The following is a 24,329-nucleotide window of genomic DNA, read 5'->3' on the forward strand; positions in this document are numbered from 1 at the left end:
AACTTCTTAAATAGGCCATGTTTATTAACTTTACTTTAGTAGACATTTACCCACAAACCAATATTTGGCAACATGTGAAACTGATAATAAATGAAACTCAAAAAAAAGGGAGTCTTTTATTTTTTTCCCTCAGTATATCTGGGAACAGTTAGGATACTTTTCATTTACCTGTGTTCTTAGAGGTAGTCTAGAGCCCTTATTCTACTTTCTAGGTAAGCGGCTTTTGCTTTCTTCACCTGGCCACAAAAAAGACGTGTAAAAATAGATGAAGGTGGAACTTTTCTGGTTGAAGTGGACTTGGGTCACTAAAGACCCTCCCCTTCAAAGGAACAAAGTTTAAAAATCACTTGGTACTGTACTGTAAATGTATATGTGTGTACACACACACACACACACACACAGACACCCTCTTTTGTGCAAAGGCTTTGTTCTACTTTGGTTTGAATACAAAGCGCTTAATTCTTTACCTGGCACATAAAAGATGCTCAATTAATGTGTGCTGACTACAAAATTTTTTTAACATCAGGGCTTTTTTATTGATATGTAAGATTCGAGATATCATATGTATTAAAATACACAATTTAATGCAGTGACGTAATATTACAGTAACTGTTTCTCTGTGAACCATTTAAAACAAGCACACCTTCAGAGTAATTCATATACTTATTCTTTAAAGTCAAATTGTTCTGACTACAAATAATAATGGGAAATGAATTTTTAAAAATTCAGAACTTGTCTTCAAAACGTAAAAGCTGCTTTATTCCACAGTGATGGATTTAGCTAAATATTCAGGCATTTCACATAACCCGATGATAAACATAATCTTTCTCTAAGAACTACTGAACTGAATTTTCTCAACATTCTGTAAAGCATTGTTTTTCTTGTAAGGTTCTTACTGTGCTTCATATTGATTTTGAATAACCTTGAATTTAATATTATAATAAAGCACATATTGTTTTTAGTATATCACTTGGGTTAACATTGAGGACTGCAAAAGCATCTTTTTAAATCATTTTAAAGAAGCAACCAATGTTTAAGCCTTTACATTGAAAATGAACAAGCTCTTAATAAACCAAATATGGTAGTTCTTTTTAAAATAATGGCCAGTTGCAGTAGGAAACATGTTTAAAATTAAATTCTGGTTTACAAGACTGACAAGATGCTGTCTACCAAAAAAAACTAATAAGGTATTTTTTCTTTGCAATGGAAGTACCAAATTAGGAATCTGCTTAATTAAAATAGTGATAAATGTAGATTACATTACTGAAGACAGTGAAATACAGCTGCTCTGTCTAGTTAGAGCCTGCATGATTTACTCAGACTGTACAAAGAAGCAATGGAGCAGCCACTGCAGACTGTTAGAGGAAATGTCCTGTTTATTCTACATACATGTCTTTTTTTAATTAAAATGTCAGTGATAATTTTATACCAGTCCTCTTAAAAAAAAAAATCCTTCTTTAAATTTCTTCAAGGTGGTAGAATGTGAGACAAGATCGTTACCACTGCTGAATGAAGAATGAAACCTGAGAAAAAAATAGCATTTTATTATTATTTTACTAATTCAGTTTTCTTTATTATAAGTTGATATTGAAATATGTGATGAAATTTTTTTATTGTGAGTCTTGCATGAGAGAAATGTGGCAAAAATCTTTGAATATACATTTTATTTAAAAATCTTTTGGAGCTACAAGCAAGGTTTGGGTGGAGCCATAAGTAGTATTGCTTACAAAAAAAGAAGTGTGTATGTATACTGTGGAATTCTCAAGGTGGGTATATCAGGATTAGCTGGGTGGTATTTCCTCCTCAGCTCCATCACCAGGTTGTGATGAGGAATAATATGTTGTCAGTGTTTGGAGACCAAAAAGAGGTTGATAGCCCTTGTTACACTGTATATTTTCACCTTTTACTTTAATTATGACCAATGATATCTTCATAATTACATATAGTTCAGAAAACCAAGGTTTTATGTAACAAGAAATGTTGGGGATTTCTTTGTTTCCAAGGGCTGAGTGGGGATTCTGGAGTCAGACTTGTCTGTGTTCCAGGCTCTACCACATGCTAGCTGTATGACCTTGGTTTAGTTAATTTCTCTAGCTTTCACATTTATAAAGTGGGGCTTTCACATTTGTAAAGTAGGGCTAGTGATAGTACCTACATCATAGGATTGTCATGAGCATTAATGGGACAGTAAAATAGGTCATAAAGGAAGCCTCAATAAATGTTAACTATTACATTATTATCATTATTATTATTTTTATTCACTAAGTATTATGCTTCTTTTGCATTAGAGCGGTAGAGCATTGCTCATAGTTAACTAATTTAAGATCATTGTTATCTGTCCTGGTTTATCTGTTGATCTGGTCCTTAGAGCAGTTAACCATGCTCTTCTGTGTCTTCAGGCATAGTGTGGTAGAAATTCTGCTACTCCTTATTTTGTCTTTAATTGTCTTTCCTCTTTGTGCTTCAGATATCAGTTTCTTTGACGTTGGTGAATATGATGTCAAAGCTTATGCATTTCACTATGTGTGTTTTTGACTTTGCTTTAGCTTGATATTGCTGGAATTAATTGAATATTTTCCAGGGTTCAGTTTTTCTAAAGGGTCTTGCTGTTGCCACCTACTAAAATCTTATTAACTTGAAAAGCTTTGTAGACAGAAAATGGTCACATCAGTAGAATTTGAAAAGTTTATATGAGAAAACAATGTGAGGAGGAATTCTTCACATGATTTTATTCTGTATGCTTTTTTCTTTGAGCTTCAATAAGGTGATAAATGCAAGAGGTGCAAAGATAGGAAGTCACATACTATATAACCATTATTCATAATGTTTACACATGCTCTGTGAGTTGTAGAACATTAACATACATTTATTTTTTCTCTTGTTTTTTTTTCTAGGTTTTTTTTTTCTAGTTGCTAGAGATGTAGATGATTTAAGGCATAGTGCCTGTCTCAAGGACTTAGCACTTTGAGTTTTAAGGGAAAAAGTTACTGCTATGTATTCATCAGAATTATTATTTGTGATGAAATCTTTGCTCTTTTAAAAATATTCCATGTTTCTTGTAGTGTACCTTTGTTCCATGAGTTTGCATTCATCCTTCCTTGTCTGGCCATTGTCACTGAGTTTCTCCTAAGAGTCCTGTGGTCTTTAAAGCTCAGTATTGCTCCATCTGAGCCTGTTTGTGGATTATACTTACGAATCTTGATTTAGCTTATAATTTTGATTAATACCTTCAAACAACTTAGTAGTTTATCTTTAACCAATTTAGTCTTAGAGTCTCTAAGCTTCTTCCTTGTCCTGGTCCTCCACAATGGAGAGTGGATAATTACATGTTAACAGTTTTTCAGTGCTTCCACCACAGTACTAGTTTTGCCAAAGTGAAGTGTGATTTTGTACTAAATTAGGTCAGATTTCCAATTCAGTGTATCCTGAGGTCATTAATTAGACACTTCTTACTGTTTTAAATTAGTTGCTTTGGAAAGCCAGAAACCACCTCTCCGCTTTATTTATGGAAGCATCATCATATTAATTTCAGATATTCTTTAGGGTTGTCATAGACTAGTTTCTATCAAAGACTAGGTAATTTAAACATTAATTTTAGGTTAATATCAAGGGGCCTTGTTTTCAGGTGGAGTTCTCGAACCTTTATACTCAGGTAGAAATTTTGTCTTCAGCTTTGAGTAGCTTGATTTCTCCTTCATGCTATTGAGCATATATAGTTTCTTCTCAGACTGTCACTTGTGTATATTTTAGACAAAACAGTGATGTATAATAGGTAAAACTAATCTAGTTTGTGAAGATTTCACAGAGTTATAAGATGCCAAACTTATGTTGATACTTTCTGTATACTTTATGGTTATTTGATAATTACTGATTCCCTACTGTGTATAAAATCAGTGCATTCACTGAATTCCCTGTTTTATATAATGGATTTAGTGTGACTACTCTTTACTCCATGTTTTTATTGATTTGGAATCAACAGATCAATCAAGCAATCTGAAATGAAAATGATTATGAAGCATTTACAGTCAAGAAAAGTTTAAGGGAAAACACAGTAAGTTACAACTTACTGTTACTAATTAACATAGTAGCTAAAATATTGTTTTATAAATGACATAGCTTGTGGATTGTACACATTTCAGTATATAATTTTTATCACCTGGACAGTTTAAAGTTGTGTTTTAACTGTGTTTTGTAAAAGAAATGAAAACAGCAGCCTTTGTATCTGTCAACTTCATAGAAAACAAAATGAGGTTCTAGAAATTTGTTTTGTTATTATTTAATAGTAACTAGTTTCTTTCCTTGTATTCAGTCCAAGACTTGGAATAAACATTCTAAAACTAAGTGTTGTTATAATTTATTTTCTTAATTTATTTACTTAAACTATTTGGTACTTTTGTAGAGTGAAAAATCACATTGGCATTGATGATATCCCCTTTGCTTTCTTTGTCCAATTATTAGATTCTAATAGATCTGACTTTTCTACATTCTTTTTTTCTATTTTTTATTTTTTTTTGCTTAACTGTTTCATCTGTCTTTTACCTCTCATGTAGTCAGAAGAAAGAGCTTCTTTTTCTCTGACACTAGGTTCTTGGTATTCCTCTTGCAGACACACACACAATTTCTTTATTCAGTGGAATAACTTCAGTGTAACCTTGCAGTATCCTCACCCTTGTTCTTCATACCTTGTCTTTTATCTAAATTATTACTTAATTTTCTTTGATACTTAAAACAATTGATTCTTAAAGAAAATATATAAAAGTATAAGAAAAGATCTTGCTCAAAATTGTCATTCAGAGTTAACATTTTGACATATTTTCCACACCCATATATTTAACACACATACATAGATATACATACACACTTCGTGTGTATAACTTTATACACTGCTTTTTTTAGCTTAAAATATCAGTTTTTCATGTTTTTCATGTCACTAAAATGTCTTTATGAATATAATTTAATGGCTACTTAATATTCCATCATGTGGCTGTATAATAATTTCCTTAATGATTCCCTAATTTTGTAAATTAGGTTGAATCTAATTTTTACTATAAATAATAGCACTTTGATGTGGGTACATCAATTATTGTCTACATTAAAAAAAATTAACTCCTTAGGATAGATTTTCAGACAAATCTATCCTAAGGAATTAATGGATCAAAGTGTATGATGATTTCTGAAGCCATTGATATATATTGCCTAGTTGACTTCCATAAATAATAAACCTGTTTATGCAAATATTATTTATATTTGGAAATCTTAAGTCTTTATTTAATAAGTATTTGAAAACTCAACTTGGAATCCTATTTTTACAGTTCCTGGCATTTGGTGAATACAAGCTGGGAGTAGCATTCTGCCCATCTTTGACTGCATTTTTTTCTTCGAGCAAAACCAGAGATATGTATTAGGGAAGCTCAGTCATGAAATGCAAGATGTAGGGTGATTTTTTTTTCCCCTATTATTGTGAGAAGTCAGTCTCCAGTGATTTAATGGAGCTACATTCCATAGATGGTCAGCTGCAAAGTGAGCTGAATCTTACTACACTGTATACTATTAATGTGCCATGTGGATGAATACAGATACCGATATGTATACAGATATATATGTATACACATATATATTATTTTTTAAACAGGTACAATATAACATTAATTATAATTCATTTTTCTCCAGTAAGTTCTGTTTTCTGATTAACCATTATGTTCTCCTGGATATCAACTGGTATATTTTCTATTGGTATCATTAAGTTTGGCAGTATTTATAAATGATTTCTAATTTTCTCTCGTTAAATAAATGATAAAATATTGGATTAATCATGGTAGATTAATCATTTTAGGTGTGTATATATATATATTTAAAAGTCAAATGTAACATTTTAGCTAAACTTCACACTGCAAATTGTTACTGCAGGTTTAAGCCATTACTTTATGTCCAATAGAAAATATCTGTTTCTCTTTTTTTTTGAGCTTGTGTTATTAATGTTAGCTATTTTATGATATCATTAAGAACAATCAAAACTATAGTGCTGCTATTTTGAATTTAGTCTCTTAGTATAGTAGTAATAACAGTAAGAATAGTACATTCATTTGTAAGAATAAAACAAATAATGTTTATATTATGGTAACTATTTCTAAATTATTATTTAGACTTTGGAAAAAGAATATTAAATCACCTTTTTAGTGTTTTAATTACCTTGTGCTGTTGGTCTCTTTACTTTCTCAGAAGTAATCTTTCCATGTTTACTTGTATTGTTTAATACAATTAGGGAATACTGGTTTCTGTCACAAATTTTGCTTTTAATGCTTATTTCTTGGTAGTTTCTTGTTATTGAGATGAAAAGTATTCCCATCACACTGTCTTGGGCATGTAAAAGAGGGAGTGTGCGGGAATGTGGTTGAGAAGGGGCATTGCTGCTCTTCTCCAAGTTGCTGGATTCTCACTTTGTTTCTTCTACTTTTTGGCCCTAAATACATCTACATATACACCCTATGTACACTCTTACGGTTCCATTCTCTCCCTTTTATTTTTTTCTCTCACTCTTAATCTACCTTTCCTTTCTGTCTTCCTCTTTCACCTCTCACACATGTCTGTGCATGTACATACACACATTTAAGTGAATTTTCAAGTATTAAAAACAAAGATTGCAGGATCTAGATCTAATTGAATTACCTAAGTTTTGCTAACATTTCCTCCCTGTTTTTCATTATTTAAATTGTGGTCATCTGTAATATTATGTGTTTTTATGAGTACAGGCTGTTCTGTTCTTCACTGTTTTATGTCTCTCAATGAAGAATAAATGGTGGAACTAGAAAAACTTAGACCAGAGCTTCTCAGTGCAGATGAATCATCTGGGAGTCTTATTAAAAATTCACGTTCTCATTCAGTTGGCCTGACTATTTTTCTAACAAGTGCCCAGGTGATGCCATTGCTACTGGTCTGAGGCCACACTTAGAAATGTGAGGTTTTAGACGGGTTCTCTGCTGAGAGTACCATTGCTACTGGTCTGAGGCCACACTTAGAAATGTGAGGTTTTAGACGGGTTCTCTGCTGAGAGTACCATTCATTTAGAACAGGAATATTTGAGTTTAAAAGTCACTTTCTTCACACATTAGCTATAAAAGTCTAATATCTCCAAGGATAGGGAGGTACTTTCTTTTAAATCATAATTTGCCGTGTTTCTACAGTTGTTCTGTAATTTAGGCAATTGTAAAGCAGGTGATTTAAAATATCCATGAGTCTTGGATCTTCTGTGATGTTTCATATACAGCTTCCCTAGTTTAGTTTGCTACCTAGTGTAGACTAATGAAGATATGTATCAAGGTTTATTTTTGATTATTAGATTTACAGTATATCATCTCCCACTGATATCTGAAATTTTTTTCTGCTGGGAGGTTTGGGAGTGAAGGTTAGGGGTGGGGAATTGGGATCAGGCATGGAGGCTCTAGTGTAGATGAGAATTAGGTTACTGTAGGGAAATGCTTTTATTCTTTTTCATCCCTATGGTTATCACTAGGAGAATCACGGACAACTGGATTGAAATGAATTACCTGTTAAAAGTGAGAAAACCACCCAGTACATATGCAAGAGTTTTTTTCCCATTACACTTTTGAATAAGATGTCTTTTAACTAAAGAGATCCACACAGCTTCCTGTACAAAAGCCAGCAGCTTCTAGCAATAAAGATGTTTCAGAACTGATGGGCTGATCTTATAAAGGAGATGATATGGCCAAGTTTTTCAGATTGGCCCATTATTTGCAGTCCAGTAGTCAAATATGGCTACCATCAAAACACCTGCATCTTTGAAGCTGGTAATTGTAGAGTATCTTGGTTTACAACACTGTTGAGGAAAATGATCAAATTACATAATGCGGTTGGTTTCTGAGGTGGCGGAAGCCATGTACTCTATTATAAACTCCAAGGAAGAAAGGTGGGAAGCCTTTCCCTTGCCAATAAGCACTGCACTTGAAATTAATTGTATTTTAATATATAACAAAAAAGATTTCATCCAGCATGGATTTTGCTTTTTCATCCCTTTTCAAACATTATTTTAGAACTAGGTACAACATTTAAGTTATATTTTCAACCTTACTTGTCTGTGTACTTTCAGTGAATATAGATTGCCCTTTCTTTAGTCAGCCTACATTTAAAAAGCTTTTGTTTTGCCATAATACAGTAGAATTATTTGTGGTAATGTTACAAGTCTCTAAACTGCATGACCATTATCCTGCTGTTTTATTGTTTTATAATGTAAAAGTAAATGCAAGCATTAAGAAATGTGCAGTGCTGTCAGGCTCCTTCAGAATTTAAGAAAATTGCCCCAACTATTGAAGAACTGAAAATAATCTTTCAGGTTGCAAAGAGCAGTTGTTATAATATTGCCTAGCATTTTGCTTTCTTTTTACTCTAACCGTGGTGGTGATTTGAGCCAATGCTGAAGAAACTCAGATTTTATTTGATTTCAGCAAACTGCTCTTGCCTTCTAAGAATTACCTATAAAATAGCATAGTTAAAAATAGGAAGAAAATACAGAACTCATTCTTAACTCTGCACAAGCCTAAACAGTAAATGTGTTTCTTGTAATAGTAAAAATTTTGCAACCCTACTTCTTCATCCAATTTGTGAATTTGATATAATAGCCACAAATAGTATGTGTTAATCACAAAACTGTGAAATTATGTTGCAGTGCAAACTCTTCATAAAAATGAAACAAACATACAAACAAAATCTTAAAGCCATACCGTACAGAAAAGTTCTTATGGATTTTTAAATTTTGGATTTTTAAAATGTAAGGATGGAGATATTCCTTATGGTTTTAGCCTTTTGTCCTATCTGTTTTAAAATATTTCCATTTAAATGCAGATTTTGATTTTCTATCTGGGAGTAGGTAGAAGCCATTCTATTACACTACTAAAAGAATAATCCACTTTAACACAACATTTCTCCCTAAAGGGATGGTCTTTTCTAGTCGTAAGGTATTATTTTTCTCAGAATGATATTAACATTCATGATGTAGTGATTTTATCTTGATTTGAAAGATGTTTTGTTCTGGCAGTGAAAGGGATTAGAATAATGTCCTTTGTATCCTGTTGCTAAAAAAATAGCCTTACCTTGCTCAAGATTCGATATTAGTGATTTTCAAAGTGTTTTGGGGTGGGTGTATGATTTATATTTTTATAACATAAAATAAGTCTAGTGAAATGGAAATCGCCAGCTTCATTTAATTGAATTCTTAAACGTTGGGTTGTACAAATATACATATTTTTAATAGATCAAGAAGCATGTTTGAAAATTTCTAAACCTGTTAGAACATTTTTTTGCTTTCATTTTCTTTATGCCTTGTGAAGAAGCCTTTGGGGTACATAAGAAAAGTGTTAGAGCAACTAGTTACAACATTCAGTGCCATAGATATGTTGGTTTTGCCTCACCTAAATTTATTAAACCTTTAAGATAAAGAGGGATTACATTAATTAAATGGAATGTCTCAGAAGAAGAAAGGCTCTGAAGGCCTCTCTGCTATTTGTTGGGTAAAGTCTTGGCGTGCAGAATGTAGCTATCCAAGGCTTAAAGCATGTTGGGACCCTGTGTGGGATGCCAGTGCCATGCCCCTAGGCACGCTGTCATTCAGCCGCAGATTAATTAACCAGAGGCTGCAGAACCTCATGCTTTCAGTCAGCCCGTTCTTGAGGCAGAAAATACAAGGTTTTTAAAACCTTGAACATTCAAAAAAGTTTTTATTTCCTTAACAAAATCAGAGTGTATAGTGACAGTTTTTCTGGGAATAGTTTTATTATACATATATATATATGTGTGTATATATATATGTATGTATACATATTTATAATTTTTGTCTCTTTGCACCAATGAGTGATTTAAATGGATTAAAATTTTTTTAATCCATGCAGAGGATGACGTGTATAGCCTCCAAAGAGAGGATTTTTCTAGTGTCACTGTGCATCTTTAAAACTTCCTAATTAATGACTTATTAAATCACAGTGAGTAGTGAGCTCTTAATTATGATTAAGACTTATGAAGTTTCAATAGAGTCAACCTAAAAAAAATACATTTATATATCTGAGTGATCACAAACTATACATTCACATTTTCATTAAGACCATTTTTTATCTTCAGCAAGGACATTTCCATTCATACATGCATAGAAAGTACTTTGAGGTGAATGAAGATTTTTACACTGTAGTGTTTTGTTTATACAACACAGTTTTAAAAATAACTTTTAAAATAACAGTTTTAAAAATAACTTTTAACATCTTATCTGTATATTCATCTATAGAAATGAGTACATTAAATTTGAAATGAGCCTTTATTTCCCTTGTCCATTTAGCTTGTTTTATAATTATGTTAGGCATTATTAATAGCTTATGGGTAAAATATTAATAACTAATTATTTTCTAAATATAGAGCAAGGTCTGTGTTGATAAAATAATGTTTCATTTGTACCTTAAAGTTAGGAAAGAATAAGGCATGTTTTCATTTTTATTTTTTAGCAGTGAAGAATACGACTCCCTCTCCCGCCCTGCAACCTTTTTTCCCTGACACTGTCAATTTTTTAGCGTTCTCACTGGAATTTATTTTGTTTTAGTAAATAAAAGACAAGTCATTATTAAACAGATTTTTCTGTTAATTCAATGTATGATTACCCTTTGCCATAGGTACTTTTAAGGGCTTTTATCCAAAATAAAATTCATTAAAAATGCAATTAGAAAAATCTATTGTTAATGACTGCTTGAGTGACTGGCTCATAATTGGCTCATTACAATAAAAAAGCCACTGTTTAAAAATCTTGACAATGAGATACAGTACAGAGTGAGCACTTCATTGTAAGGCCCTATGTGATTACAAGATCCTGAAGGTGAAGCAGAGAAACATACATATCTGAGACTCCAGCAGAACTTTCTCTTTTACACCAGTACAGTGAGTTTAGGTCGTGACCTAGCATGGGCTGTCAAAGTAGGAGCCCTTCTTATTTACAGTGTCCCACACTGAAGAGTAAACTTAGGTAATATATTCCACTTAAATGCTAGCATTCAGACTCCTCTTTGTTTCCCTTCCCCAGAAATCTTTTCAGTTGACTTAGATTACCAAGTCGTAATCAGGAAATCTTTAGTTCTGTTGGGGCTAAACTAACAAAGACAATATTGTCATACAAGCCATCATTATTACCTGCCCTTTTGTTAACGCAGGAAAGCTTGCAAATAGCTCTTTTTTAAGCTCCAGAATTTTTGTTGAAGCATTCCTAGAGATGTTTTTGTTCGAGTATTTTGGTGATTTAATATTTGCATTAGATTATTTTTAATTAATTAATTTTAATTCATTTAATTTTTAGGCCATAAATTGCAGGTAAGATAAAAATACAGACTTGGTGATGCAGGAAGGAAAGTAAACTGTACATGATAAGGTTTTTCCTTAACAAATTAGTTTTATTTCTCTTTTTGTGTCTTGGGCTTGACATACTATGGTTTTAATAATGAACTTGCAATGTCAAACATCAGCTGTTCTTTGCGGAGTATCAAATTTTAAAATACTGACAAGTATAAATAAGAATGATCATTAAATCTCTGCTTAGAGTTCCACCTATAAGGCAAAAATCGTAAGTTCCAACAGTAGTTTAAAGGGCTTCTTTAATGAGCCCTATATTTCCAAAATGCTCTTCCTGTTGGAGGCTAGAAAAACAGTAAAAGTTTTAAAGACTGCCGACTCCTGCTTTTGTTTAGTCTACAACAGCAATATTAATGTTGCTTTTGTGTTCTGGTGAGTGACTTAGGTGTAATTTTTCATTATATGTATTAAAAGTTGAATTATTTTGAACTTTGAACTTTAGACCAGCCCATGTGTGAACCTTAGTGTATAAACAAGGCAGTAACTTCAGGATCAGAATCACTCAAGACCACTCATATTATTAAATGCAATCCAAGAATGTTGACGTTAGAATTTAATATAAATTAGGAAAAAACTCTCAGTGAGATACTCAATAGTTTTTAAAGAAATAAGACACATTTAATTGACTTCATTGTAGCTTAAGTAACTAAACTGCTCTGAGTATTTCATCATTGCTCTGTTTGTGCTACTTTGCATTTCTCTCATCACCTTATTTTGTAACCTTTGCATTTTTATTTTTCTTTTTCTCAATAGAATTAAGAGGAACCGCCTGCAGAGGAAACCACCGTTTAAAACATGGTGGAAACCACATTGCTTTCCGGTTGCAATTTTCTTTAAAGATCTACTTAAGGCAGTTTACCTCTACTCTTACAATCAAAAACTGTACCATGAATTTCCCCCACTTAAGGCTGAGTGAGACAGCTTCAATCTGCCTCACACTTATATGCAGTTGGGCATGTAAGCTGATGCCTTTGTGATTTATAAGTGTAATTTAGTAAACCATTTAGTAAATGCCATGGTGTGTCATACCAGTGCCAAAATATTTTATACATGTAGGAATTAGAGTAGCGGGAAAAACTATTGAGACTAAAACTTCAGTGTTTGTTTGGTTCATGTGGATATCTTGTAATATTTATAAGCTGATGGCTATTCATGATCAAGTTTTGTGGCTTGGAGACAGGCCTAACATTTCTGACTTCTTCTTGCCTTTATGTATTTTACTGTTTACTTAAAAGATTGCTTGTGTAGATGGTAGAGTTCTTTGTTCACTGGAACTTCAAGGAAGAGTCTATACTTGTATTACTATTTAAACAAAAATATTCTCTGCATATTGCTAGGTTTTTAGCCATTTTATAGGCAAATAATTACTAATTAAGATTATGATGTCTCTTATGATATATTCATTTATCTTCCCATGTCCAGAGCACATTGATTTTGAATAGTAAAGGTGAGCTACATCTATTCATTTATCAAATGTGTTCTGAGTGACTGCTGTGTTCTGGGTACTGGATACAAATATCAGTAAGAGAATGTCCCAGTTCTCTAAGAGCTCATAGTCTATATTACTAATGACAGAACAATATTATATTGTGATGATAGAGTTGGGTTTTTTTAACAAATATTTTGGGAATGTAGAAGTAGGAGAGAGATTAGCTTTACCTGGGGAAGGTGCAGGATGGGTGGTTTGGAAAATACAGATGAGTAATGATTCATCAAGAGAGAATGAAAAGTGACTTCCCAAACTGAGAGAACATTCTATGTGCAGCAGAAGATGTGACAAAGCATGGTACATACTTCTCAGAGTTTGATGATTAGAGGATATGTGTAAGTAATTGCAGGAGTAGAAGTGAGAAGGTAATTTTGGAGCAGGTTATGAAGAGTCTTGTGTGCCTTGCTGAAGAGTTTGGAGACCCTATTTTGTAGGTGATGGAGAGTCATTGAAGGTTTGTAAGTTAAAAACCATAATGGATAGATTTGTTTTTGTAGCAGTGTAGAGGAAGCGTAGGGAGAAAAGAGATGGAGGCTAGGTCTTTCGAATATATTGAAATCAAGGTATCTCAAAATAGGAAGTAATGAAACTAAATAGGGAAAAATCAAGACTGGATAGATTGATGGTAGTGATTATTAGTATATAATTAATAATCAAAGTCATGTGAGTAAATATCCTTACCCAGGGGATGAAGTGTTGCATAGTGGGAAAGAACTGGGCTCTGGTACCTGGTTTCTCAGTTCCTGCTTACTAGCTTTGTGACTTTGGGCAAGTCGCTTTGCCTCTTTGTGCCTCAGTTTACTTTTCCATAAAATGGAAATAAATACTGCCTACCTTATAGAGTTGTGATGAGGACTGAATAAGTTAATGTTGTGTTAATTATTATTATTAATGTTATGCTATTACTTAGAATTGAGAGTCGGGGTTTTTTTTTTACCCATGAAGTGTTTTGATGAGGAGGAAAAAATGGCTAATCAGTAGAAGGAACGCATTTTATAAGATGAGAGAGATTGGGATGTGTTTATAAGTTAAGAAAAAGTAGTCAATAGAGAGGAAGTTATTGAAGACAAGTGACTGAATGAGATCCAGGAAGATACGGAGGTGATGGTGTGAAGAGCACAGGATCGTGGGTTAGCTCTGGACAGAAGAATATTGATATGTTTAGAAAGGAGAAATGGAATGATAAAGGACTATGTGTCCTTTGCTATTTTTTTTTCCTGTGGTCTTGGAGGCAAGACCATTTACTTCAAGTGGGTGGAGATGATGGAAGTAATTAAGGGATTTGAGGAGAATTTTAAACATTTGGAATGATCCCTTTGGAGAAAAGAAAAGGGGACTGATTGCCAAACTGCCCAGAGCCCATGTGTGGTTAGAAATCAGAAATTTGAAAAGGAGATAGTTTTTAAAATTTAACTTTCACTTAAGTTGAAAAGAATTAGGGATGTTTGGTAAGTAAGATCACTTTTAAGGAAGCAGATTACTTATGTACTTATATAAAAGGTAAGTAGTAAATATAATTTATTATGGAATATATAACTAAAGCATTCCAGAAACCATAGCAGATAGCAATTGCTAAGTAAAATTTCTATGAGAATAATCTTCCATACTTCAGAGGGGGGAATACAGCATTAGTATGAACTTAAATGAATACAGCTGCTGAAAGATTCTATTTTCTGGGCAACAAACAACAGATGATACAGTCACTTTATGATGGTCACTTAACTATGTCAGTGATGAAAGAATCACATACCAGGAAACAGTTCATAGATTCAAACAAATATAGTCCTCCCTTTCTAGTATTAATAATGATCCTAAATAGAAATAGGTGCCTAAACTGCCTTCTTAAGTGAATTAAAAACAAAATGAGGGACTTCCTGGTGGCGCAGTGGTTGAGAGTCTGCCTGCTGATGCAGGGGACACGGGTTTGTGCCCCGGTCCGGGAAGATCCCACATGCCGTGGAGCGGCTGAGCCTGTGAGCCATGGCCGCTGAGCCTGCGCGTCCAGAGCCTGTGCTCTGCAACGGGAGAGGCCACAACAGTGAGAGGCCCACGTACCGCAAAAAAAAAAAAAAAACGAAACGAAAGAGAGATATCTACAAATAAGTTAAATAAATGTCTGCATAACCGTCTAGTGTTGCAATTTTTCTATATTATGTATAAATTGCTTCAAGAGTTATTCCAAGTAGCTTTTTTATTTTTCAAATATTCCTCTTTAAATGTTTATCCTATATTTAATTTATAAAACAGTAGTCTCATTTTTAATAATTGAGAATAATCTTTAAAATATTGTCACTTAGTTTACATTAATTTATACTACAAAGGATGAATAAATATCCCAATGTCAACTACTTACTGTTCTTTAACTGCTGAGAAATGGACAGCTTATAGTTTGGATTCACCAATAGAAAACAAACAAACTGAATGGGCAATTATTTGTCAATAGGAGAACAGTGGTTGGAAATAGTAATGTAGAGATTCTGGTGGTATTTTGTTTCCTATCACTCTGGTGGCTATTTAATGCTTAATTTTTCTTTTTCTTTTTTAACTTTAGAATGATGAAAATTTTAAGCATGTATAAAAGTAGAGAGAATAGCATTATGAATCCCCATATAGCTGTCTCCCCAATTCAATAATTTTCCACTCATGGAATGCTTCATATAAAGTATACAGATTCATATGATGTCTTGGCGCCAGTATAATTAGCTGTATCTTAATTATAAATATAGAAAACTGCAGAGTAGCATTTAAAATTGTCAATTTGCATAAAAAGACTTTGAAGGAGTAAGTTTTTCCTCTGAATGAGCATTTTAAAGCCATTGTTTTCCAGTTAGGAAAATTAAAGCATCATAGTTCTAGATTATTTATCAAATGAGAGATTGAAGTCAAGAATATTTGCCACCGCTTTCCACACCAGATAAGGGTCCATACGGCTTTGTTCTGGATTCGCATCACAACTTAAAGGGAAACTTTAACAATGTCCAGAGCCCTTGATGTCCTGAAAATGGAGGAGGATGTCCTCAAATTCCTTGCAGCAGGAACCCACTTAGGTGGCACCAACCTTGACTTCCAAATGGAACAGTACATCTACAAAAGGAAAAGTGATGGCATCTACATCATAAATCTGAAGAGAACCTGGGAGAAGCTTCTGTTGGCAGCTTGTGCCATTGTTGCCATTGAAAGCCCAGCTGATGTCAGTGTCATATCCTCCAGGAATACTGGCCAGTGAGCTGTGCTGAAGTTTGCTGCTGCCACTGGAGCCACTCCTACTGCTGGCCGCTTCACTCCTGGAACCTTCACGAACCAGATCCAGGCAGCCTTCTGGGAGCCAAGACTTCTGGTGGTTACTGATTCCAGGGCTGACCACCAGCCTCTCACAGAGGCCTCTTACGTTAACCTGCCTACCACTGCTCTGTGTAACAGAGACTCTCCTCTGCGGTATGTGGACATTGCCATCCCATGTAACAACAAGGGAGCTCACTCAGTGGGTCTGATGTGGTGGATGCTTGCCTGGGAAGTTCTGTGCATGCGTGGCACCATCTCCCGTGAACACTCATGGGAGGTCATGCCTGATCTCTACTTCTACAGAGATCCTGAAGAGATTGAAAAGGAAGAGCAGGCGGCAGCTGAGAAGGCTGTGGCCAAGGAGGAATTTCAGGGTGAATGGACTGCTCCAGCTCCTGAGTTCACTGCTACTCAGCCTGAGGTGGCGGACTGGTCTGAAGGTGCGCAGGTGCCCTCTGTGCCTATTCAGCAGTTCACCACTGAAGACTGGTCTGCAGCTCCCACTGCTCAGGCCACTGAGTGGGTAGGAACAACCACTGAGTGGTCTTAAACTGTTCTTCACAAACTTTAAAATGGAAATAGGTTGATGGAAAATAAACAGTTTCTAAAAAAAAAAAATATTTGCTACCTAGGTGTAAGGATTGAACTGACCTTGAGAATATTCCATGCTAAACTTAATTGGATGGGTTACGGTCTGGCTTAATGTCTTTGACCCATTGTGTAGTCCTTTTTACCTTGATTAGGAATTCTCTGAGAACTATTTTAAAATATAGCCACCCTTAAAAGAATATGAACAAAATTAAAATCAGAATGATTTCCTACTTTTTCTCTAGAAGATAAATGTAAAAACTTGAGTTTCGGAAGTTTCTTAATGAAGGAACAAAAGTATGATCAGGGGGGCTTCCCTGGTGGTGCAGTGGTTGAGAGTCCGCCTGCCGATGCAGGGGACACGGGTTCGTGCCCCGGTCGAAGATCCCACATGCCGCGGAGCGGCTAGGCCCATGAGCCATGGCTGCTGAGCCTGCGCGTCCGGAGCCTGTGCTCCGCAGCGGGAGAGGCCACAACAGCGAGAGGCCTGCGTACTGCAAAAAAAAAAAAAGTATGATCAGAGTTTTATTTTAGGGTTAACTTTTCAGGAACATATTTACTCTGTTTATTAAAACAACAAAGAAACAAACAACTAGACTGACTCTCCAGTACACAAATCAACTCAATGGTTCCTAAAATGTTTTCTCTGTGTATAACAGAGACCAAGCCTTTGTTTTTCACTAGGAAGTTGAAGAAAAGTTGTAATGTACAACTAACTTTTCTATGTTTTTTATCTTTTATGTGAAACATTATGAATATTTCGAGGAAGAATTACACTTGTTAGAAATTGACCCATGTTAGCAGTTTAGAGGACTAATTGAGTTTTTGACTAAGCTGAATACTCATGCTAACAGGAAGGCTGCTCTGGCATCCATGAGAGTCACTTTGCTGAAAAGTGAAAAAACAAGCTAAGAGGCCATGGTTTTCAACAGAAAGTGATATAACCATGAAAGGAAGCTTCTAATGTTTTTCCATATCTTAGGTTGTTATTATTATTGTCGTTGATTGTCATTATGAAATTAGGGGAAATATCTTTTGGAAGGAGGACGGGCAATGAGAGAGGGAAAAAAGGGAAGAAATACACGGACAGTCGTTTGAATGGAGAAATTCGTATAATGCGTAAATCAAACTAAGCCCCATTTTATTTAACGTTAAAAATTATCATGAAAAGAGAGTACATGTTAAAATCTGCTGGCTTGCAGTTTATTCCTAGTAGAAACAAAATGCTGGACAATACCAGATTTGAGTAGGCATGGTGCCTTGTTCATATTTGGGTACCCCAGTTATTTGTTAAATGAATAAGTAAATGCCAATGAACAAAGCAGTGGAAGTTTAGCCTTCATGTGAACAAGTATGTAGTAAAATAACCTACACTGCTTGTAGAATGATAGGTTGAGTTATTATTTAAATCACAACAAGGACCCCCAAATCAGTATATGCTTGTTAATAAAAATAGCCCTAGCACTCTCATTCTCCTTGATCACTAGATTACATTGCCAGCAGATGCAGTTCTGAGAAAAGGTAGTGAATATCAAATTAAATTGACTTGGATCATATTGAGCTTCTTGTTAGTATGCTGAAAACATTTGCAAGGTGGAGAGTATAGCCATCAGTGATCTATTCATTGACTGTAGCAATATGATTTGACTCACAGAAGGTATAAGATTCAGGACTGAGAATAGGAAGCTTCTAATCAAGGGAGAGCCCATCACTGACTTCCTAACCATCAGCATTATATGGAGTGGTTGTGATACTGATTATGTTGTGGCATACACTGATACATTCATTATCCTGGAAAATAGAGGACTTACTTAAAGGATAGGACCAAAAACTGTCCTCATATTCATGATAGGGGTGAACCTAGAAAAATATGACAACTTCCTTAAAATTATTAACTTTACCTCTTATCTCATCAACTTCTTAACCTCTTTGCCCAGTGGAAAACAAGCCGCATTACCGTCTGTGACCTTGTTGACATTCAGAAGACTGAATGGTTGCTTTAGCAAGCTGGTTGTTATGGGTATGTTATTGCAGGAACCTTATTCCTGCTTCTTTCTATTGACACTGCTGCAGCTGTTGGCAAGGTACTTTCTGAGTTAAATGGGAAGCTCGCCATCATGACACCTCTGCACCTATGCCCACCAGGCACACCTGTCAAATACACAGTGGTCAGAAAGTAATGGAACAAGCATCTGCTAGACCCACAAACTTGTGATTTTCCTTTGCTGCTGTGACTAGTTATTCTCTTTAATACTTAAACAAGTTCAGTTACTGATAAAATGATTTTGGCTATGACAAACATGCTATTCACATTAGGACCCTGGGGCCTCTATCCCTATAGCAGTAGCCAGCAGACCATCTCTCTTAACTCTTCCCTCGTTATCTTCCCTTTCCTCCTAAAACACACAGTGGAAAAATTACTATTTCACATCTAAACCTTTTCCCAGATTTCCATGGACGTAGGTTCAGGGCCAGAGATATTCTTGTATTCTGTGTCATTAGTAAAATTTGATAGGTTAGAACAGAGGAGGTACACATATCAGCCTAAAATGCATGTGTAATCAAAAGGTAAGTTAAGTCTTACAATCATCAGAAAAATAACTTGTGAGGGGAAAGGAAGGGAAGGGAGGGAGGGAAGGAGAGATGGGGAGAGAAAGAAGGAGACGGAGGAAGGGAGGAGGGGAGAGAGGATTCTGCCTTGGTGTAAGTTCTATAAGTCCTGCCCTTAGACTGTTTCACTTGGTTCTGGTTGTAGTATCTCAAGAGAAATTTTGTCAAGAGCAAAGGGAATTGGAAAGGAGTATGAGAAGGAAGAACAAGGTCATTCTATATTTAGTGTTCTAGAACTGGCAAGAGACAAATTTAGGAAAATAGAAAAGTATAGAGTGGCTTTCTCAGAGAAGAGCAAACTACTGGAACTTGCTACTCTGAGAGCTACAACATTGTGGGAATGGTTAAATAAGTTATTCCCATGGGATATCCCATTAAATATCCCAATGGGATAGTTCAGTGCTAAAGCCTATATATTAACACATAAAAATGCATATGATTTAACAAGATAGAAAATTACACGTATACTTTGACAACATCTATGTAAAAACAACTGTATGAATTGAGACTAAAAGGGAAGATCAAAAGATCAAATTGTATTGACTCCCACAGTAGGCTGGCCCATTCCTAGCAACAGCAAAGGCTGTACTTACCACTGGTGGCCATTTCTTAACTGTACTTCCTGGGAAGTGGGGAAATGTGGGATGAGGTGAGGGGAATGAGTAGAAAATTTCTAAATAACTAACCTTATGCTTTGATAACCATGTGACAACCTGTGCAAAATATCTGTGTCTTACGGTAGGCAAGGAATAAGAGGATTCTCTAATTTTCTCCCAAGAGGTGATTTTATTTTTAAAAGTGAGAGTTGGGAGAAAGGAGTGAATGAGGGATGGGGAAGAGAGACTCTAGTGCTCATATAAGCTCATGACTTTTCTGTTAAAAATGAGGGACCTGGGCTTCCCTGGTGGCTCAGTGGTTGAGAGTCCGCCTGCCGATGCAGGGGACACGGGTTCGTGCCCCAGTCCGGGAAGATCCCACATGCCGTGGAGCGGCTGGGCCCATGAGCCATGGCCGCTGAGCCTGCGCATCCGGAGCCTGTGCTCCGCAACGGGAGAGGCCACAACAGTGAGAGGCCCGCGTACCGCAAAAAAAAAAAAAAAAAAGAGGGACCTGAGACTGAAAGGGCATTTTTGTTGTTGTTCTTGTTTTGTATTTTAAACATTTTATCATTCTAGATCTATTTGGGACAAGCCTGTGAACTTATAAACATCCAAGAGCGTGGTTAGAAAGACATTTGAGATAGTTATTAGGGGCAGGGGCTTTTAAACTTCTGAACTATCCAGAGAGAAAGTACTGACTATTAAACTATGACCTTGCGTGGTGCTGGGCTTAAGAGTCTTGTATCTGCTCAACCTATAGCAAGTCAAGAGGATGGTTTGCAGAGTGATGAACTCATGTTGCATAGGCTTCCTTCTAGTATTGAAAAAAGAATACAACTCTGTGCAGTCAACAATAATAGGCCATTTTAACAGATGGCAATCTTTTGTTCTGTGGTCTTCCATTCGTGTGGTATTTGGTGTTTCTAAACTGTTATATGATTTTTACACTATTGGGTAATGTTAGTAGAATAATAATTGTTTTTTTAAATACCTCATACTTGCAGTAATGGCTTTGGAATGACAGTGGATAATATTAACTAAATAAGTTTGAAGATCAGTTTTGTGTCTTGGTTTTGTTACTTTTAACTATGATTTTGAGTTATCTTTTTCTCTCCATTGTATTGAGAGTTGATTAAATTTTTGATAGATTGGCAGGGTTAGTATTCTTTTTCTTTTCTCTCCTCCCCCCGACCCCCACCCACAAAATATAGAGATTGATTAAAAAAGAGGTTTTTTGAGGGTTTTTTGGTTTTGGTTTTGGTTTTACTGTCAGTAGTTAACCATATTATTGAGCTCTACTTTCTCAACTTCTGACTATGGATATGGTTACAAAAAATTTAGGAGTACCCTTCCCAGGACAAGAAAACTTGCTATGTGAAAAAGGAATACATTTTAGAGAATAGAGTTGATTCCAACTCTACTAGACAACTTTGTATCTTGGTGTCATTGATGGTTTCCAAAATGTGTAAATATTTGTAAATTCACTCCTGAACAACAGCAAAAATAACAACTGCTGTATAAGGAAGAACTCACTAATACCTCTTTCTTGATTCCATAATATTTTATTTTTAGATTTCATTAAATTTCATTCATTTATTTAACAAATATTCATTGAGTACTTACTGTGTGACAGGCCCTATGCTTACTGCTAGGAGTATAATGGTGAGCATCTGCTTAGAGTCTAGTAATTAATGTCTATGTTAATTACTAATTAATTACATAATTAGTTGTTAGTGTCTACAGATATTAATCAAATAAACCATCTAAAACATAAAATTGCAGCTACGACAAGTACTACAAAGGAGAAGTACATGAGGCCATGAGGAGGAATTTAAACTGGTCAAAGATTATGAAAGGCTTTCTTGAAGTGAGGTTTGAGTGTAAGAAATTTCTCCAATTGAACAGTATCTGATTAAGTGCTGGGAAGGAAGAGTGTTTCCATCCCACCAATGGCTGTGAGCAAAGGCCTCTAGCAGGCAGGAGAGCAGCCTGGTGTATAGTATGAGGCTGAGAGAAAGCTAGTGTGGCTGCAGTGCTGAGAGTGAAAGTTGAGAATGATATGTGAAGAGGCTGAAGTAGGTAGATTTGGGTAGAATTTACTTAGGTGGTTTTATTTGTAAGTACTCATCAAGGTGTACACTTTGATACACTTTTCTATATGTGCATTCTACCTCAATTAAAAAGTTTGCTTAAAATTTGTTTGGGTTCACTTCAGAGAATATTTTAGAAAGGTCCAAAGTTTTATACAAAAGAGCACCTTAGTAATTCTCTTATATCCACTCCTGGTTACCACTCTCCCTTCACTAAAGGCAGCCACTATCCTGGCTTCAATCACCATGGGTTATTTTTGTCTATTGTTAAACATAAAATAATTGGAATCATAATATTTATGAGTTTATATCTGGCTTCTGTTGATCCGTTTTATGTCTATGAGGTACTTCTGTGTTTGCACAGAGCAGTAACTTGGTGCACTTCTATTGTAGCATAGTATCCCAATGTATAAATATACCATATTTTGTTCATTCATTCTACTATGGATGGTCATTTGGGCTCTTTCTAGTTTGGGGCTGTTACAGAATATTTTGTACATATCTTTTGGTGTACTTGTAGACTCATTTCCGTTAGAAATGTGTATAGGAGTCAGATTGCTGGGTTATAGGGTATGCCTATGTTCAGCTTTAGTAGATATTACCATATAGTTTTCCAAAATGGTTGTTCCAATTTATACTCCCACCAGTAATATATGAGAGGTCCGGTTGTTCTGCGTCCTTGTCAGCACATGGCATTGCCACTTTAAAAAAAAAAAAAAAGTTAGTCATTCTGGTGGTATTTAATTTGCATTTCTCTGCTGAGATTGAAAAGTTTTTATATGTCTTTCGGCCATTTCGATTTTTTTTTTTAATTTATTTTCTTTTTGGCTACATTGGGCCTTCGTTGCTGCGCGTGGGCTTTCTCTAGTTGTGAGTGGGGGCCACTCTTCGTTGCGGTGCACGGGCTTCTCATTGCAGTGGCTTTTCTTGTTGCAGAGCACGGGCTCTAGGCGCACGGGCTTTAGTAGTTGTGGCTCATGGGCTCTAGAGCCCAGGCTCAGTAGTTGTGGCTTAGTTGCTCCATAACATGTGGGATCTTCCCGGATCAGGGCTCAAACCCATGTCCCCTGCATTGGCAGGTGGATTCTTAACCACTGCGCCACCAGGGAAGGCACCATTTCGATATTCTTTTTTGGTAGTGCCCTGTCAAATCTATTGACAGTTTTTCTGTTTGATCCTCTCTTTCTCTCATATTGACTTAGGAGTTCTTTATATTTCTGATATTGTTAAGTCCTTTGTTAGATAAATGAGTTGCAAATATTTTTTATTCTGTGGTAGAAAAATATCTTCTACTCTGCTTAAAAATTTTAAATTATCAATTTTTTCCTTTATTATTAGATAAGGCATCTCTATACCTTGGTTTTGGAATCTTTACCTACCCAAAAGTCAGAAAAGTATTCTCCTATACAGTCTTTTAGAAGCTATTACTCACTTACACATTTAGATGTGCACTTGAAATTGATTTGAGTATAGTGTGAACTAGGGGTAAAGATTCATTATTTTTTGGCCCAAATGGATATCCATTTGTCCCAGTATTATATATTGAAAAGACCTCACTATATCACATTGTCATCTTTGATGTAAATTAAGTGATCTTATACATGTGGATCTGTTTCTGAATTCCCTATTTTCTTCTGTTGGTTCATTTGTTCCTTCTTGTGCCATTAGAACACTTTTTAAATTACTGCAGCTTTATAATAAGTTTACTATCTGGTAGTGTAATTTCTCCAACTTTTTTCTTTTTTAAGAGTGCTGTGCTTTTTTCCCAGCTATTTTAGATCAGGTTGCCAGTTTCTACAAAAATAATCCACTGGCATTTTGATTGGGATTATACTGAATCTATAAATTAATTAGAAGAGATCCGGCATCATTACAATATTGAATCTTTAATCCATGAATGTAGTATATCCCTCCATTTATTTGAGTCTTCTTTAATTCCTCTTAATGTTTTGAAGTTTTTTGTGTAGAAGTCATTCACATATTTTTTTAGATTTATGTCTGAGTGTTTTTGATGCTAATGCCAATGTGTATTAGTTTGTTAGGGCAGCCATAACAAAGTACCACAGAGTGAGTGGCTTAAACAATAGAGATTTATTTCCTCACAGTTTAGAGGCTAGAAGTCCAAGATCAAGGTGTCAGTAGGATTGGTGTCATTCTGAGGCCTCTTTCATTGGCTTACAGATGACCTTCTCCCTATGTCTTCATATGGTCTTCCTGTGTCTGTGAGTATATCTGTGACCTAATATAAGGTATAGAACACCTACTCTTCTTATAAAGACA

At 35.2% G+C, this 24,329-nt stretch overlaps 1 protein-coding gene and 1 pseudogene across 2 annotated transcripts in view; both read left to right on the plus strand.

Moving 5' to 3' along the window:
• DPH6 (diphthamine biosynthesis 6) overlaps positions 1-24,329 on the plus strand; it is a 174,047-nt gene that overhangs the window by 31,112 nt on the left and 118,606 nt on the right. The gene's annotated exons all lie outside the window — the stretch shown is intronic.
• Positions 15,785-16,712, plus strand: LOC112391235 (40S ribosomal protein SA pseudogene; annotated as a pseudogene).

Source organism: Neophocaena asiaeorientalis, unplaced genomic scaffold (genome assembly GCF_003031525.2).
Source record: "Neophocaena asiaeorientalis asiaeorientalis breed wild unplaced genomic scaffold, Neophocaena_asiaeorientalis_V1.1 scaffold119, whole genome shotgun sequence".
In the NCBI taxonomy this organism is placed as follows: Eukaryota; Metazoa; Chordata; class Mammalia; order Artiodactyla; family Phocoenidae; genus Neophocaena; species Neophocaena asiaeorientalis.